Here is a 16,354-nt window from a genome sequence, read left to right as displayed (position 1 = left end):
GTGTGTGTGTGTGTGTGTGTGTGTGTGTGTTGGGGGGGATGAATCAAGATGACTTTGAACATTAGACAAATATTACCCAGAGAGTTCAGATAAGACGTCTTGGTGGTGTTTTAAAAGAATCTTTCATACACTTTCTTTTTCTTCATCCCTCTGCCTCCGTCTCCTTCTTCTCTTACATATTCATCATCAAACACAGGTGAGTGTCTCTTCTGAGTATGCTATTGTGTCAGATCTGCTGTCAGAAGTCTTCGGTAATAAGACATCAGTTCCCTGATCATCATGTGTTCCCTCTTCATTTTCCACTCATTTCTGCTGTTCTCTTTATCCTTGTTCTCCTTGTCTGTCCATATCTTCCCATCCAGTTAGAAAAGTTCATATGCCCACCAAATCCTGGTAATCCACTTGTTAAAATATTACTATTCACCAGCTAACTTTTCATCTGCTGTGGAAAGCCTATATGAAGTTAATTTATATGTGGCTAAGGCTGACAGTAAAGATGTAAGGCATAGGCCCAGAAAGATTAAGTCACTTGCCATCCAACCGCTTATTCAAGGGTCATAAAGGAGGCCGAGGTGCCCCATTTTCTGTGTTCATTGCTCATGATAAATGCTTCTGAGAGTTAAGCTCATTCTCTACTAACATCCAGTGAGCTCTAACTTTTCCACTCAGATATTTTAGAGTACACACATCTGACCCTCACGTCTAGCACTTAGACTACATTTCATCACTGATTGTTTCTGGAAGTAATTACATCTCCCAAGTTTCAATTAAAGATAAATATTAAAATGTTTAAAAACACATATGAGTTTCTCAACTAATACAAACCCACAGGCAGAAGTTCAAAGTATAACAAGGTGGCCTGCTTGAGTGGCTGCAGCTTTTGAAGTTCTGTGGACTTGCCTTCATCTGTTGCTAGGAACATTGCACATTGCTCTAAACAGGCTGCCAGGCTGAGGAGCTGACCGTGACTGATGTGTTTCTGTGAACAGGTCAGGGTTTGGTGTGAGATGTTGTAGGTCATAGTGGGGTAGGGGGGGAGCAGTGGCAGGGTGGGGAGGAGCGGTGGCAGGTGCTGGGGGTGGGACTGGAGTAATTCGAGTGAATTCCAGGATAAGAAAATCAGCTGGAAGAATAGGAAGTAAAAATGAGAAATCACAGTCTCAGATGAAAGAAAGCTTTTTCATCTGCAGTTCACCATCTTGACTGCTCAGAATCTTTAATTGCTTAGGGTTCAGTGTAGTCCATCTTGATACATCTGGAGGGCCTCCACACAGCTTACAACACCCCATTCCATTACCCCAACTGTGTTAATGCCAGATCAGACTCCTGCAAACCGCACTGGTAGGCCTCAGCCAAGTATGGGACATAGGAACCAAGAACAGTATGACCAAGACAACAGTCTCTAGCTTTTCATCTAACACTCATACTCACGTGGGTCTAGTAGAGAGCACAGGCTGTAACTACCCCTTCACTGTTTGGTCCTGGGAAGTCTGAAAGGCACAAGGGAACACTGGGGGCATCTTTACAGAAGGCCATAGTGGACCCCTCATTTCTACTGCAGCATAGTGCCCCTCCCCCTTGCTTATAGCAGATTGGAGACATTGTATAGCATCTACTTATGCAAGCAGTCACACTACAGCCTGCTTCTACACTCCCAGCTTCATAGTTTATGACTTTGACTGCTATACACTAATTTTTATGTATCAGATATTATTTTTTTACAAGTGGGTCCTTGTACCAGTTTTTGATACTTCTTATTATTGAATCTTCCTTTCTGCTAGCTTCCAAATTCCACATGTTTATATACTAAATTCCAGCAGGAAATGCCACTTTGTCACTGGAATGGAAAAAGAAAACAGTGAGTTAAGACCTTCCATTTCCATTCAAACAAGAAATGTATTTTCTCCTTTTAAAAACATTTAATGGATAAAAAGGCTGTTTTTGAGTGCAAAGTTGTGATTCTGAGGTTCTCATTCTGTCAAAGCAGGAGTAGAAATGTGAATTTACCCTATTTTTAAGCTAACCATCTCATTCCACTCCTTAATGCCCACATGCACTGTTTCTGAGTTCAGAAGCAGAAAAATTGCAATGACACTTTGCCAGGTCAGCTCAAAGCTGAATTTCTCACTAGTTTATACACGTCTCCACACATGCTTTGCTTGCTGGTCTAGGTTCAGCTGGCCATGGATCCTTGTGTGTGATGGGCAATGGTGCTTTTGTTGGATCAGAACTATCAACATCATTTTGATATTCTTTCTTGAGTTTGTTTATTAAAATCAAACTGAAAACATAAAAGCTTTGTAGTAAACCTTTAGACAATTCTAACCCAAAGATTGGTTAGTTCATTCATTTACTATTGCTTACGAATATTTGTTGAGAATCTACCATATCAAATGATGGTCTAAACCAAAACTGAATGATGAATTTACACAGAGTTCATTCTCTAATGTAATGCCAGCCTAATTGGAGGGTGACTAGAACCCTCATTTGGAAACGTTTACTGTTGAGATCTATCTGAAATGATAAGTAGCTGTATAGGGCAGGAAATATATGAAGCTCGTTTAATAAAAAGGATTCATTGCTTGTCAGTCCTTTGAGTGGCTTATAGTATTGACACTCAGGACAGGGAAGATGGTTCTTTATAGCTACAAAATAATATCTCTGGACATATTGGCATGATCCAATGACTGGTTTCATAGGTGCTATTCAGTTGAAAGAAATACGTGTTTAATACTTCATTATCAAGATATGTAAATCATGATGATCTTAAAATATTCCATCAAAGAGGATAATAAAAGCATGTTTTCATTGATTTAAAAAATACTGAAGTATAATTCTTGGAAATTCTCTTAAAGCCCAATATGCCATTGGATACTTGGCAATGGTTTTCTCATGAAGAATGACCATGCTCAGTAGTAATATAACTATGTGCCTCAGTGACCTTTTGGTAGTAAGAGTTTGTATGTGTGTGGTGGTGGGTCTTAGGGATCGATCAGAAGGCCTCACATGTACTAAGCTGGCCCCGTGTCACAGAGCTATGACCCAGCGTCTTGATGATTCCTGAAACTGTACATTGATGAGAAGGTTTGGGTTGTTAAACAGAGTTTACATTTGGTTGATAATTAGCACTTTCTTTAAAACCGAGTCTATGGCAAGTTGAGCCTCTTTTCTAACCCTAATAGGAGTAACTCAAGTATTTAAACAGGAATTGTGTTGATCATAATATATAAATACACACCTCCAATTTCTAAATCCTAACCACAAAGTTCTCTCTAGTGTTTCTCTTGAACACCGACCTAATACTGCAAGTGGAAAATATTAGCCATGACCTCCAATGGCAAACTTCTGTCAAGCCGCAGGCCCTAAGAATATGTGTGGAATTGCCTCCAGGTTATTTAATCATAAAATACCTACGAAAGCAAAATGGACATCATGAGTACAGCCGAGCCCTATACTCAAGAAATGTCATACATATACAAATATGCCAAAATTCAAAACAACAATGGCCAAAACCAAACGCAAACTTCAGTCATGGTCCTAGGCATGGTTCATTTTGAAAAGGAACCAGCAATTCCTTGGATATCTCCTATGATGGTAACCACAGTTACAGTCTTCTGGCATCCACCCTTTCTTCTTCCTTAAAAGACATCGATTTTAAGAAAAATAAGGCCAGAAACCAGAGATAAAGACCAGCTGCTGAAATGCTTTCTAGCATTCAAAAAGCCCTCAGTTTTACCCCCCAAATGGTGTAAATAGAAGATGATGTCACCTGGCTGCAATCCTGGCTCTCCGGAGGTGGAGGCAGGAAGATCTCAAGTTCAAGGCGGCTCTATGTTACAAAGCGTGTTTGAGGGTATCCTGAGCACTATGAAGCTCTTTCTCCAAAGAAAGGTCTTCTAAGTAGATATGCAAGAAATGTGTTCAGTCTGTCACCAAAGAACAGCCTCGAGCCCCACCTCTTCCTAATTCAGCTTCCAATCTCCTACATCCCCAAACCTACCAAGGGAACTAGTCTTCTCATACTCTCTTTCCGTGCATCCCTTCCCGGCCTAACTTAGGCCTACCTAAGGAGCCCAGGAGTAAGCACAAGTTCCCTGTCCCATAGGACTCTATACTCCCTTGAAAGGATCTGATATGTGGAGTAGAAGCTAGGGACTAGAGCACCAGAGCAAAGATACTACGTGGACTGTCAGCCACCTCCACACACCACATCGTCCTCAACCCAACTTAACACCACACCTTGTCAGTGGGTGGAGACAGTCCGTCTAGGTTTATAGGCCCCACATGAATGCCAGGCATGCCAGGCACAACAGAGAACCACTGCGTGCATACTGACCGTGAATCTCTCCCTGTCTTCCCCTTGCTCACCTTACTCCCTGCTCAGGCAGTGAGCAGATCACTGGACCGCTGAGAAGTTAGGGTTCCTTTTCTGGAATTAAAACATTACTGACTTCTCACCGATGTGTAGCTTGTTCCATGATACAAATCAAAAGAAGTGTCATTTAATAAGTGAAGGAGGTAGCAGTAACTTTAAAGCCCTGATTTAAAAACCTAACTCTGAAAGAAAGAGCAATGGAAGCAACACCACAGCATGCCAGGATTCATGATTTTAAAAAAATTTTAGTTAAGGCAGTTTAATTGCATCAGAGTAAATGTAATTGAACCGGCTGTATGCTTTGAGATCAGGGCCTTTATATGTAAACTTTCTGGTTCTGTTTTCATGAAGTTAGCTTGTCATTGAAGAATAAACACAGACACCACCCAAGGTCCTTCTCCTTGGCTCGGGCTGATTATGTCTCGTCCAGGGCGACCGCCTAACCTTTTGCATGAAAGATGAGCAAGGGTACAAGTGGGTCACACTTGGACACCCGAGCCTGGTGTCATTAGAGAGCTATGGGTACTTCTGGCTTTCTATCACAGGGAAGAGAACGTCATTCCCGTCACGCAGTTAAAGTCATTCTAAACACTTAAAGGAAATGAGCCAAACTGTGGACTGTGGCAGGAGACACCCACCAGAGTCAAGGGTTCAACATGAGAACAGCCATTATCGATCCTCCGTATGCCTCAGCCCGCAGCTGTGGCGTGTAAGTGCCGTTCCGACTCACCTGGAAATCATGCAGATGGTAGAGCCCAGTTATTCCTGGGAATTGGTTCATAGCATCTTAGATTCTGAAACCAAGAAGCCATGAGCAGAGTGTTCAAGGAATGAAGCACTCCCTATGAATGTGGAACTAGGTAACATTTTTAGCTTGGGGCTTCCAAACATTTCTGCTAAACCAACAACAGGAGAAACAACCATTTTGATATTGTATATTATTTGTTTATTGTTTTAAGCAACTTTCATATGAATTGAATTCTAATTAAACATATTCACCTTATTCATTTTTGAAGTCCACCTACATGTAAATTAATTCTGAAGAATATTTGAAGGTATTTATGTTAATGGTCTTACTCTTTGCACCAGAATCCTACTTCAGTAGCACAGACAAACACATTCCACAGGGTGACAGCGTATTTTATTAAAAATGTTTATTCTTGGCTTCCTTTCTGCTCACCCCAAATTCCCTTAGGAATGGCACTGTTCTTTCAATTCGAAGCGCAACATCTGAGGAGGTAGGGTCCTTTGCTGCTCTTTTCTAACTGCTCCTCAGTTGGTAAGGTGCCCTTTCCTAATTAGCCGCCCTAATTTTCTTCTAATCCTACTTATACAGAACCTGAATGCTATACTTCCCCTTTTCTGAAGTGTGACTCACGACTGAATATATGCTATATATTTATTTAGTCGCTACAAATCCGTACACCTCCTTCATACTCTTTATAGGTTTGGTTTAGTAGCTAACATGCTGAAGTGGCTAGGGATTAAGGGCCATCTGTTTACCCAAGCACATGGTTTAGTTCCTGTCATTGGAACTTAGGATGTGTGCTATATTCCCACACACTTTCAAAAGCTCACACAGTATCTGCGTTATCCAGCAGACATAATACTTGAAACTGTACAATTTTGATGTCCTCATAAAAAACAGCTTACACACTGTTCGGTTAATGAGAAGCGTATCAAAGGACAAGAGCTATTGGGTTTTTTTTTCCGGTTCTGAGATATTTTAAAATCACACAAGCATGTGCTGACACACACGCACACACACACACACACACACACACACACACACACACACACACCTCACACACACCTCACACCCCACAACACACAGATGACCAAGTAGTTTTATATTGATAACCAAATACATAGAAACCCCACACTACTTCTGTCTAGGAGACTCCACTTCAGAAAGTTTCAGTGCTCTGCATGAATGTAAACAAAGAATACACCACATCATGAACTTACAAAATAGTATTTCAGACTTACACAAAATCAGTTCCACACGCCTTTCAGTTAGCACTGAACCTGTATAAGGACAGCTATGATACTTGGCAGCAGTGATTAACGGAAGGATTCAAGGGGACAACACTGAACGACCACGTTGTGGGGAGGAAAAGCAGCTCCCCAGCCAATCTGTTGCCATGATCCGGACACATACTGTGGAGAGCAGAATGGCCTCTGGTGGCAAACAAGGGCATAAATAAAGCCACGCGCAGTCCACGACTTGAATTTGTGATAATATACAGACCCCCCCAATCATGAAGCACAATCAACAGCAATACCTGGCAATCTGCCTCCAAATTAAAGAAAAAATCCCCGCTCTCACCTTGCACACACACTTCAGTGATCAGTGACAGATGCAGGCTGGGAGAGACAGCAGCTGCTCTGCCCTGAGCGGCTTAGTGCACACTGGAGCCAGCTCAGGTCCCACTCCGTTTGCTCAGTGCAGTTTCTCCCATGACTCCATCACCCAGGAATGGAAACCACGGATTCTCTCTCTCTCTCTCTCTCTCTCTCTCTCTCTCTCTCTCTCTCTCTCTCTCTCCCTCTCTCTTCTCTTTCTCTCTGCTCCAGTGGAGTCCCCGGCTATTGAGCCCTGGTAAAAAATGCTGAGTCCTGCAATGTTACTGCAAGGTGAACATAAGCAGAAGGGGCGGGGGCAGGGGAGGAGGGGCCGTGAAGTAAAGACCCTAAACTCCAGACACCTTGCCTTTGGAGAGAGTCTTAGTCCCATAAATCAGAGCTGGGACAATAGGAGGTCAGAGAAGAGTGAAGCTGAGATTCTGAAATGGCATCGAGCCAATCAGCCAACTCAGGCGCATGCTTCAAGCAAGGAGCTCTCTCTCTCTCTCTCTCTCTCTCTCTCTCTCTCTCTCTCTCTGTGTGTGTGTGTGTGTGTGTGTGTGTGTGTGTGTTTATATCTCTTTGGCTTGGGCTCTCTGGCTCTCCCCCACTCTGTGTGTCTGGCTCTGTCTGTCTGTCTGTCTGTCTCTCTCTCTCTCTGTCTCTCACTTTCACATCACTGGCAGGCAGGCATCAGTGTAGCTACACTAATTAACTAGAAACTTCTGTTTTTCAAGATATAAGGGCTTTGATGCTATTTACCAGGTAACAAAGTTTCAGAGAGATCTAATATAATGAAAACACTGGCCAGAATGAAATAATACTTTAAAGAGAAAAAAAAAATAATACTTTAAAGAGAAAAAAAAATATTTTCTTGTTTCATACTAACTCTTAGTAAATCTTTATTTGGGGCACACACTGGAATTATGCAACAATCCCCCATGCTAAAGAAAGAGTAATGATGTAGGCTTTTACAATGCTGACAGAATCAATTTAAAATTTCTCGTAAAAATTCCTACCATTCCTTTTCAAGAGTGGTCTTGACTTACACACATATTTTAACACTGGCAGGCGTCACACAGGCATTTCTTCTGTAACATGTACCTGTACGCTACAGAGTGATGCGAATGCCATAGACGATCCCCAATCGATGGTTTCAAGCTTTTTAGCTCTCATATACTCATGTTCTTTAAAGCGAGGTAGGAGCAAAATTAGGCCTTTTCAATGTCTTATGAAAGTTACTTACATGGTTTATTTTCTTACAGGCAAACAATTAGTTACTGAGCTGCATCTCATGAACTAGAGGCTAGCCCCACCCCTTAGCTGCTTCCCCTATTCTCCAAATTCTGTTCACCTGCTGTGTATGACTCTCTGAGGCATCAGAATCCTGATGACTAAAGCAGGCATTTGCTGTGAGCATTTGCTTGTCTACTTCCTGGGCTGGTGGGGGTGAGCCGGAACAGTGAATGGGTCAAAATGCTTTGTATACTGTGGAGTCCTGGGGAAAGGGCACTTAACTTCATTTTTCCCCTCCCTCCAATTGCCCTGCTGAGTGTTGTGGCCTGAGAACTGATGGCCATTTTCTAGGACTCCATAGACTCTATGGAGAATGATTGCTTCGAGTGGGCTATAAATAGAGTTAAAGGTCTTATTGAACGGCTGTCCTCTTTGTGGCCAGTCTTGATGGTAGTCACTGCACGGCCAGAGTGAGTTAATTGCGAGCAACATGACCTCCATCTAGGCTCTGAGGGAGAACGAACGAGACCAGTTGAAACTCGGTTTTTGCCCGAGTGCAAGACAGGTTTCAGGGTTAACCCGGTGGTGTCCTGGTGGACTCCTGTTGGTGGGGACTGGAGAGGATGGTTAATGAAAGGGAAAGGTTGGAGATGGAATGTCAGGTTCACTGTTGAGTTAACTCAGTAGCACATGAATCTGAGCATTAATGCTAATGTTCTCACAATGACTTGTGCATTATTTAGAAGTTAGGTTGTGGGAGAAACAGAGGAGGAAGGCAGTTAAAGAGCAAGAAACAAACCAATAATATAGCCCCATCTGTGTCCAAGAAATACACGGGGCTTGGAGGCTTAAGGAAGGAATGCTACCTCCAGTAATTCTCATAATAACCCTAGGAGGTAGCTGCTCTTATCCCTTTCAGCTAGGAGAATGATTAGCCTGCTCACTGTTAACTAGTGATTAGTGGAGTTTAAATTACAGCCTGAGTTCCCATAGCCTGGACAAATCAGTTAACTTATAACTTTCTCAGACAGAGAATAAACTCTGGTTTTTATACAGTGAGAAGGCAGAACTGCAATTTAACAAGAAATGTTCTTCATTGTGTTTACAAGGCAAGTCAAACTTACATGGTGTGCAACAATCTTAAGGAAAATACACTTTGATATTTTCCAGTACTGAACTAGTTGCAAGATGCAGAAAATGCGATCTGATTTTTAGGCTGATTTTATTTGTAACTATTTATGTGTACATGTGCATGTCTATATGTAGGCACACTCTATCCCCACAGAGGCCATAAGAGGGCACCCGATCTCTTGCAGCTGAGCTTACAGGTGACTGGCCAGGCAAGAAAGCTGGGAAACGAACTTTCTGCAAAAGCAGTACTTTCTCTAAACCAGTGAACCATCTCTTTACCCTTCATCCCATGGGTACGTTTTGATATTGTGTGTCAATGTTCTTTCTGTAGTTTGATATTATGCAGTCTTTCTGGAGTTTTAGTAGGGTCTCGTCTAACATCAAATTAAAGAAACAAGTTCAGTCATGTTCTCTATAATACAATGGCGCTCTCCCTTCAAAATACAACAAATGCATTTTCTTTGCTTGAATGTCTTTAAACTATAAGACCTCCAAGAACACCTTAAAATGAAACAAGCCCATCTTTTCTTGACATACTTGGCATACATGTAAGATCCTATTTATTTATGCCAACTGTAATGTTAAGATGAACAGAAGAATCAAAATTCTGTTATCATGGGTCCATGGATGTCAATGAAATGCCAAGTTTGTTCCACTGATGTTCACTGAGAAGCTGGAGCAGAGGTCTGAAGTGCAGCCCTTCGTGGGATGTTCATGTGACTGGCTCAGGGCCAGTGCCAGCAAACGCATGCTCTGTAGTATCTCCTACCAAGCAGCCTGGGTTCCATCCCAGCCCCCAGACTGTAGGTTGTTTCCACCTTTTATCTGATTTCACACATGTTGCAATCTTCTCTGAGGTTGCCTGGTGACACAATGTCTCTGATTTAAAACAAACAACCAAACAAAAAAACCATCTGTAAATAATGGAGCCCAACAGCTTTCATGAAATCAGGCTTCTCAGTCACCCCCAGGTTAACCCAGAAGGCCTTACACGGAAACACCTTGCAAATGCAGTCATTATGCTGTTTTAGATACTGCAACTACAGACAGCAACCATCCTCATCCTCCTTGGTCATTGGCTAAGGTCGAAATGATACAATAATGCGAATAAACATCAAATGGATCAGAGGAAAAGAACAAGCACACAGGTTTTCATTTAAGTTTTTTCAACTTAAGTTCTGCATTATGGAACAACCCGATGCCATGTACCAGGTGCTAGTCTGTGATGCCAGCCTTGAAAGGCAGAGGCAAGAGGACCAGGCATTTAAGGGTTTTCTTGGCTACATTCTGAGTTTGAAACAACCTGGCTAAAGAAGAATCTGTCTCAAAAATAAAACCAACCAACCAAACAAACAAACAAACAAAACAACAACAAAATTACCTGTGACATCTTAACTATCCGGTTAGTAATATCAGTAAAGAACTCCCCCTCTCTGGGCTTTCTGGCATTGCTATCCAACCTGAAATGTTTACTTTAAATCTTACTGTGGAGGTAGCAGATTTCACTCAAGAGCTGGATTTTTATGTTAATGTGCTGTGAAGCCAATCTTGACATATACAATTGTCTTAGTCAGGGTTTCAATTCCTGCACAAACATCATGACCAAGAAGCAAGTTGGGGAGGAAAGGGTTTATTCAGCTTACACTTTCCACATTGCTGTTGATCACCTAAGGAATTCAGGACTGGAACTCAAGCAGGTCAGGGAGCAGGAGCTGATGCAGAGGTCATGGAGGGATGTTCTTTACTGGCTTGCTTCCCCTGGCTTGCTCAGCCTGCTCTCTTATAGACCTAAGACTACCAGCCCAGAGATGGTCCCACCCACAAGGGGGCCTCCCCACCTTGATCACTAATTGAAAAAATGCCTTACAGCTGAACCTCATAGAGGCATTTCCCCAACTGAAGCTCCTTTCTCTGTGATAACTCCAGCCTGTGTCAAGTTGACACAAAATTAGCCAGTACAACAATATACATCAAATGGGAGAAAACAAATCTATATTCTCTTCTCATCTCTGAAAACATTTCCTTCCAAATAAAGGAGAATAAAACACCTACAGACAGATTTTTTTAAAAAATCTAGTCGAATAATCATTTAAATAAAATCCACTGACACAAGTTTTAATTGATTATTTTTAGAAAATATAAAGTAAAAATGGAGGGTAGGACACTTTGTTTAAACAATTATACTGCTCCATTTGATACTTTGTTTTACAGACTAGTAACTGCCTAAATGAATTATCATAGCCCAAACCAACAACAATAGCAATAAAGCAACCTCAAAGTTCAAGATTGATCACATCCTCTCTGTCTCTCTCTTGGAACCTTTACTTTTCTCTCTTGTATCAGAGATGCTGAATTTGGAATCACAGTTCAAACAAAGCGAAGGCAGTGGGAAGCGGGGCAGGGAGGGAGATGCACAGCTCATTGCCTTGTTCTCCTGTGGCCCCTGCTTCACTTTCTCTGGGTGGGAATGTTTCTTTCGGCTTCCCATGAGCCTTCCAGGGACTCCAGCCTGAAGTCCTCCATGGCTTCCCACTTGGATAAAGTTGGCCCATGGCTCAGCAAAACACAGCAGTTCGGGGGTATCATAAACTGAAAATCACTTGACACGTTCAACCTGCTGAGCATCCCAGCTCAGCATCCTGTAGGGTGTCTGCTCTTCATCCTCACCGGCCTGTAACTGACAGTGAGATGTGACTCTATGGCTGCCCAGCATTGTCAGAGAAGATTGTACTCTGTAGACCTGGTCTTGGAAAGAAAGCACAGCCCATTCTTCAAAGTATGGCTTCTGGGGAACACATAGCTCCTCTGTAACATGATGTAATTTAAAAGAAAAGTCTAGAAGTCAAAATATCCTATCAAGTGTTTTTAAAATGTTTAAGATTTTAAATTATCTTTATGTTTGTGGACATCATTTCCTGTTTTCCTTAGTGGTAACCTTTTTCAGGTGGATAATGTCTATCTCAGTATCTTCTTCTGTCAGAAGAGTAAAGAATCAATGCTACTCTGTTGTAACTGTGACTTTCCCTGAAGCCACTTGTTTGATTTGTTTGTATTTTTGTTCCTGCTTTATAGATCTTTTTGATGTAACCTGGAACAAGAGGGCAGAGAATTTGGGATGACATATCATACATTTTAGGAAAAAAAAGAAACATTTAAAGATATGAAAAAAATGGAAGAAAAAGTAGTGAGGGATGTCAAGGGAAGGAACTTAACTCCTGGGCACTCACAAGCATCTTACTGTATGACCAGGATGGCAGAACATATTTGAAATCTCATAAAAACAAAGCATTATAGTATAATCCCCCCATTACTTCCACCGTACACACACAGACTATGCCACAATAGGCCATTCTCTCAGGACCCAGGAGATCTGCACTGGGTGATCACAGGCCAGCTGCTCTGTGTTGTTTCCAGGGCTCTATAAGGAAGCTCATGTGCACAGGGTCACAAACTCCTGCTCTTTAGCAAGTGGAACCTTCAAGGTAGATTTCCTAAAACACAGTGTCCAGTTCTCAATAAGCAGGTATAATTGGGATTGATTCTTATTTTTACATTGTAAATTGTAATGTATGTATAGTATGTATACTATTGTGTGTGTTGCATATTTCATGATGTAATAATGTATCGCTAAATAGCATATTAAAACAGTGACTACATTATTAGAATTTTGTAATCAATATTTAACAGTATAGAAAAATCTGAAATGTTTAACAGTTGTTAAAAGCACTTATCTCTAAGAAATGAGACTACTGAAATTTTATTTGCCATTTGTTTATTTGCCTTTGTAAATGTCCTGCAATGACGTCAATATAGTAAAACATACACACACACACACACACACACACACACACACACACACACACATACACACACAAACCTGTGCCCACGCATGCACACACATACGCACATGCAGTGTAGATTTTTAAATGTGTCTTTTGGCAAAGCAACTTTGTCATGTTTATACTCTGTGGAGTTGGTAAAGGTTGGTCTTGAGCACATAATTGCCATGACTTGTAACACCTGCTTCAAATTATTCATGAGTATTATTAACAAAATTCTGAACATTGCAGAATTATAAGAAAAATACAGAGCTGCTTGAAGTTCAGTGATTTTTTTTTTTAGTGCATACAAAATGGCACAGGTGTGTGTATGTATGCAAACTCCAATTTAGAGAGGATGGATAAGGCACAACTGTAAACCGTAGTCACTGTATTAAGGTAACTGCCCTTCACTAGAATGGGAATAGTTAGTTAATGGGAGCCTCAACAAATCTACTATTATCTAAAAGGCACTGCTGTTCTAGAACATCCCAGAATGACCTGCAAAATGGCAGCATAGATTTGCTTGAGGCGCACAGGCTGTGGGGAGAGGTGCCATGGCTGACTCAAAGGCTGTGGGGAGAGGTGCCATGGCTGACCCACAGGCTGTGGGGAGAGGTGCCATGGCTGACCCACAGGCTGTGGGGAGAGGTGCCATGGCTGACTCTACTTCTGACTATTTGTTGCTTGTGCTTTACAGATTTTTTTGATGTCATCATTATACATCATGAGCAAATACCAGCCTGCTAAAGAGACACCATATGTGGATTTGCCACCTCTATGTCTTTTAGGGGAAAAAGACTTAAAATAAAAAAAAAATCTTGATACCACTTGGAATATTTGGCTAAACATAAAGCTAATTTGCCTGCCCAAGCTTATAAAGTAAGTGTTTTTACTTTTCAATATATAATGATGGGTTTCCTTTTTAAATTCAAATATATTTTTCTAAATGCTTACTTGAAGAAAAAGCTTCAGTAGTGACACAGACAATATTTCAAGACAAAGGGATTTTCCCAGGGGCACAGAGCTGACACAAATGTATCGGGGAGTTGGTCCTGCGCTATGAGCACTGAGTCTGAAGCTCATAGCGTAGTGTGAAGATGGGATGCTTCATACTTTTCGTATAACAACCTGATAAATCCTATTCATAGAAGACAGGAAATACCTGTGCTCATGTTTATACATTCCCTAGGGCATGGAGCTAAGCACAGATATGCACTGTCACCACTACTATTCTATAACTAAGATATTACATTTTAGTTACTTAAAAATCAGCCAGTTACAACTATGTGCTATTGTGTTACATTCATTTGTAACACGGTAATGTTCTACTAAGGTTTGTCTAGGTTCATAATTAACAATTATGCACTTTTACAAAAATAATACTCAAAATGTAGCTTTACTCTGTACGATATTCTATTGAGTAAAACACAGTGCCATAATTAAGTTGATTATACACAACAGTAAAATCAAACTGTGCCTCTTGTCTGAAAGTTAATAGCTTCCTATGTGAATATATTTCTGCTTAAATATAAGGATCTTGACATAGAAGAAAGTTGTATTCATTGCTGGATCTTCTAAATATTATGTACATTTTCTATATATCTATAAGCATCTACATGCAAATGTATAATGCATATGTGCATACCAACCCTTTTGTATGTATGCATGTCTTGCATTTTCACATGTAAAATTTTAACCATATAGTCATAGTTTGTATATACATTTCTTTACTATTTCCTTTAAAACATTTATAAGCATTTTTCTTATGCCCACCATTTTCAAATTAGACATTCTAAAATATGCTTAAAGTCTTTTTCTCTCTCTGTGTATCTTTGTCTTCCATATATACATATAAATATAATTTGTTATTTTAAAGCCTTTGTAACATTTGGGGCATTAATATAATATAATTTATATAATTTCTACCTTTCACTATTGTGGGTATGACTCAATTCCTTCCTTAATACAATCACACAACTGTGAGTATTTCTATTTTTCTGTTAAAATTTATTTTTAAAGTTTCTTTTAGGACAAATTTCTAGAAAAACAAAGAGGAGCATGATGTGAAAAGATTATTCTTGAGCTGGGCATGATGGTGCACTCCTTTAACCCCAGCACTCGGGAGGCAGAGGCAGGATGATTTCTGAGTTCAAGGCCAGCCTGGTCTACAAAGTGAGTTCCAGGACAGCCAGGGCTAAACAGAGAAACCCTGTCTCAAAAAACCAAAAAAAAAAAAAAAAAGTTTATTCTTGAAAATGTTGTCTTTGGGAAAAAATAGCCTACATTAATGTTAAAGCATTTGTAGAGTACCAACTGAATACAGGAGACAGCAATTTATGACTAATTGTTACAAATTTCATGGATGTCTAAATCTATATGCCAGTTTTCCATGTTCAAATGTTCTCAACTTGTGCACATTTTATAACTGTATGCATTTTTAATCCTAAAACCAGCACAGATAGTTATGCAAATAAAGCATGTAAATAAGATTTGTTTCTACTGTTCTCATAAATGGTGGCTTCACTTGCACCTGCTGCTAAGATTTAAATGTTCTTTAGGTATATTTTAATCACTACCTTCAGAGGAACCATTGCCATTCATTTGATAAGTTCCATCTCTGGATCTTTCAAAGGTTTCAAAGTGCATGATCAATAGAGATATTGATTACTAGTTCATAATGGGATGATTTCCACACTGTAATCACACATCATTCGTCTCCTACCAAGACATGACTAAGCGTCTTCACATTTTACTTTCAGAGCTTTAATAGGTTTCTGGTTGTGGTCTTTGCAATAGAACCCTGGGCCACACACATGGGAGGCCTGTGCTTTTCCACTGGGCTGCAGACCCATTGTTTAATAGGGGTTAAAATGCCGTTATTTTATTTTGGTGCGTGTGTAATATCCCCCTGCTATCTTCTCATTCTTTAAACTAGGAAATAGAAAGCAATGATGAAAAGAACTTTGAGTCACATGTAAGTTGAACTCAAGCTGAATTTCAAGTCAAGGAATAATATTCAACAAGGGCCACATTTTAGTTCTGTGAGTCTACAGTCAAATATTAAGTGGAAACAACAATAAATATTGTTCCATTTTAAAGATATAAAATCAACATATGCAGAATATTACTATATCAATAGAGTGAAAATTATACTACTATAAATGCTCTTATCTGCGGATGCTCCTCTGCCAATTCTAGTGTGGTGAGGGTAATTGGGAAAATAAGGAAAATCCACTGCTAAGAATCAGTAGCAGGAAAGAGCATTTTCAACAAATGGTGCTGGCACAACTGGCTGTTATCATGTAGAAGAATGAGAATTGATCCATTCTTATCTCCTTGTACTAATGTCAAGTCTAAGTGGCTCAAGGAACTCCACATAAAACCAGAGACACTGAAACTTATAGAGGAGAAAGTAGGGAAAAACCTCGAAGATATGGGCACAGGG

At 40.4% G+C, this 16,354-nt stretch overlaps 1 protein-coding gene across 3 annotated transcripts in view; it reads right to left on the bottom strand.

Annotated features, from left to right (window-relative positions):
- The window catches only part of Arhgap24 (Rho GTPase activating protein 24), a 397,141-nt gene that overhangs the window by 116,076 nt on the left and 264,711 nt on the right, over positions 1-16,354 (bottom strand). The window contains exon 1 of one of the 3 annotated variants that reach the window (XM_021210461.2): positions 6,705-6,902. The exons of the other annotated variants lie outside the window; for them this stretch is intronic. The gene's annotated coding sequence lies outside the window, so the exon portion shown is untranslated. Of the gene's footprint in view, positions 1-6,704; positions 6,903-16,354 lie in introns of those variants that run through there. 3 annotated transcript variants of the gene reach the window in all.

Source organism: Mus pahari, chromosome 13 (assembly GCF_900095145.1).
Source record: "Mus pahari chromosome 13, PAHARI_EIJ_v1.1, whole genome shotgun sequence".
NCBI classification, from domain to species: domain Eukaryota; kingdom Metazoa; phylum Chordata; class Mammalia; order Rodentia; family Muridae; genus Mus; species Mus pahari.
This window is presented reverse-complemented; position numbering and strand designations above follow the sequence as displayed.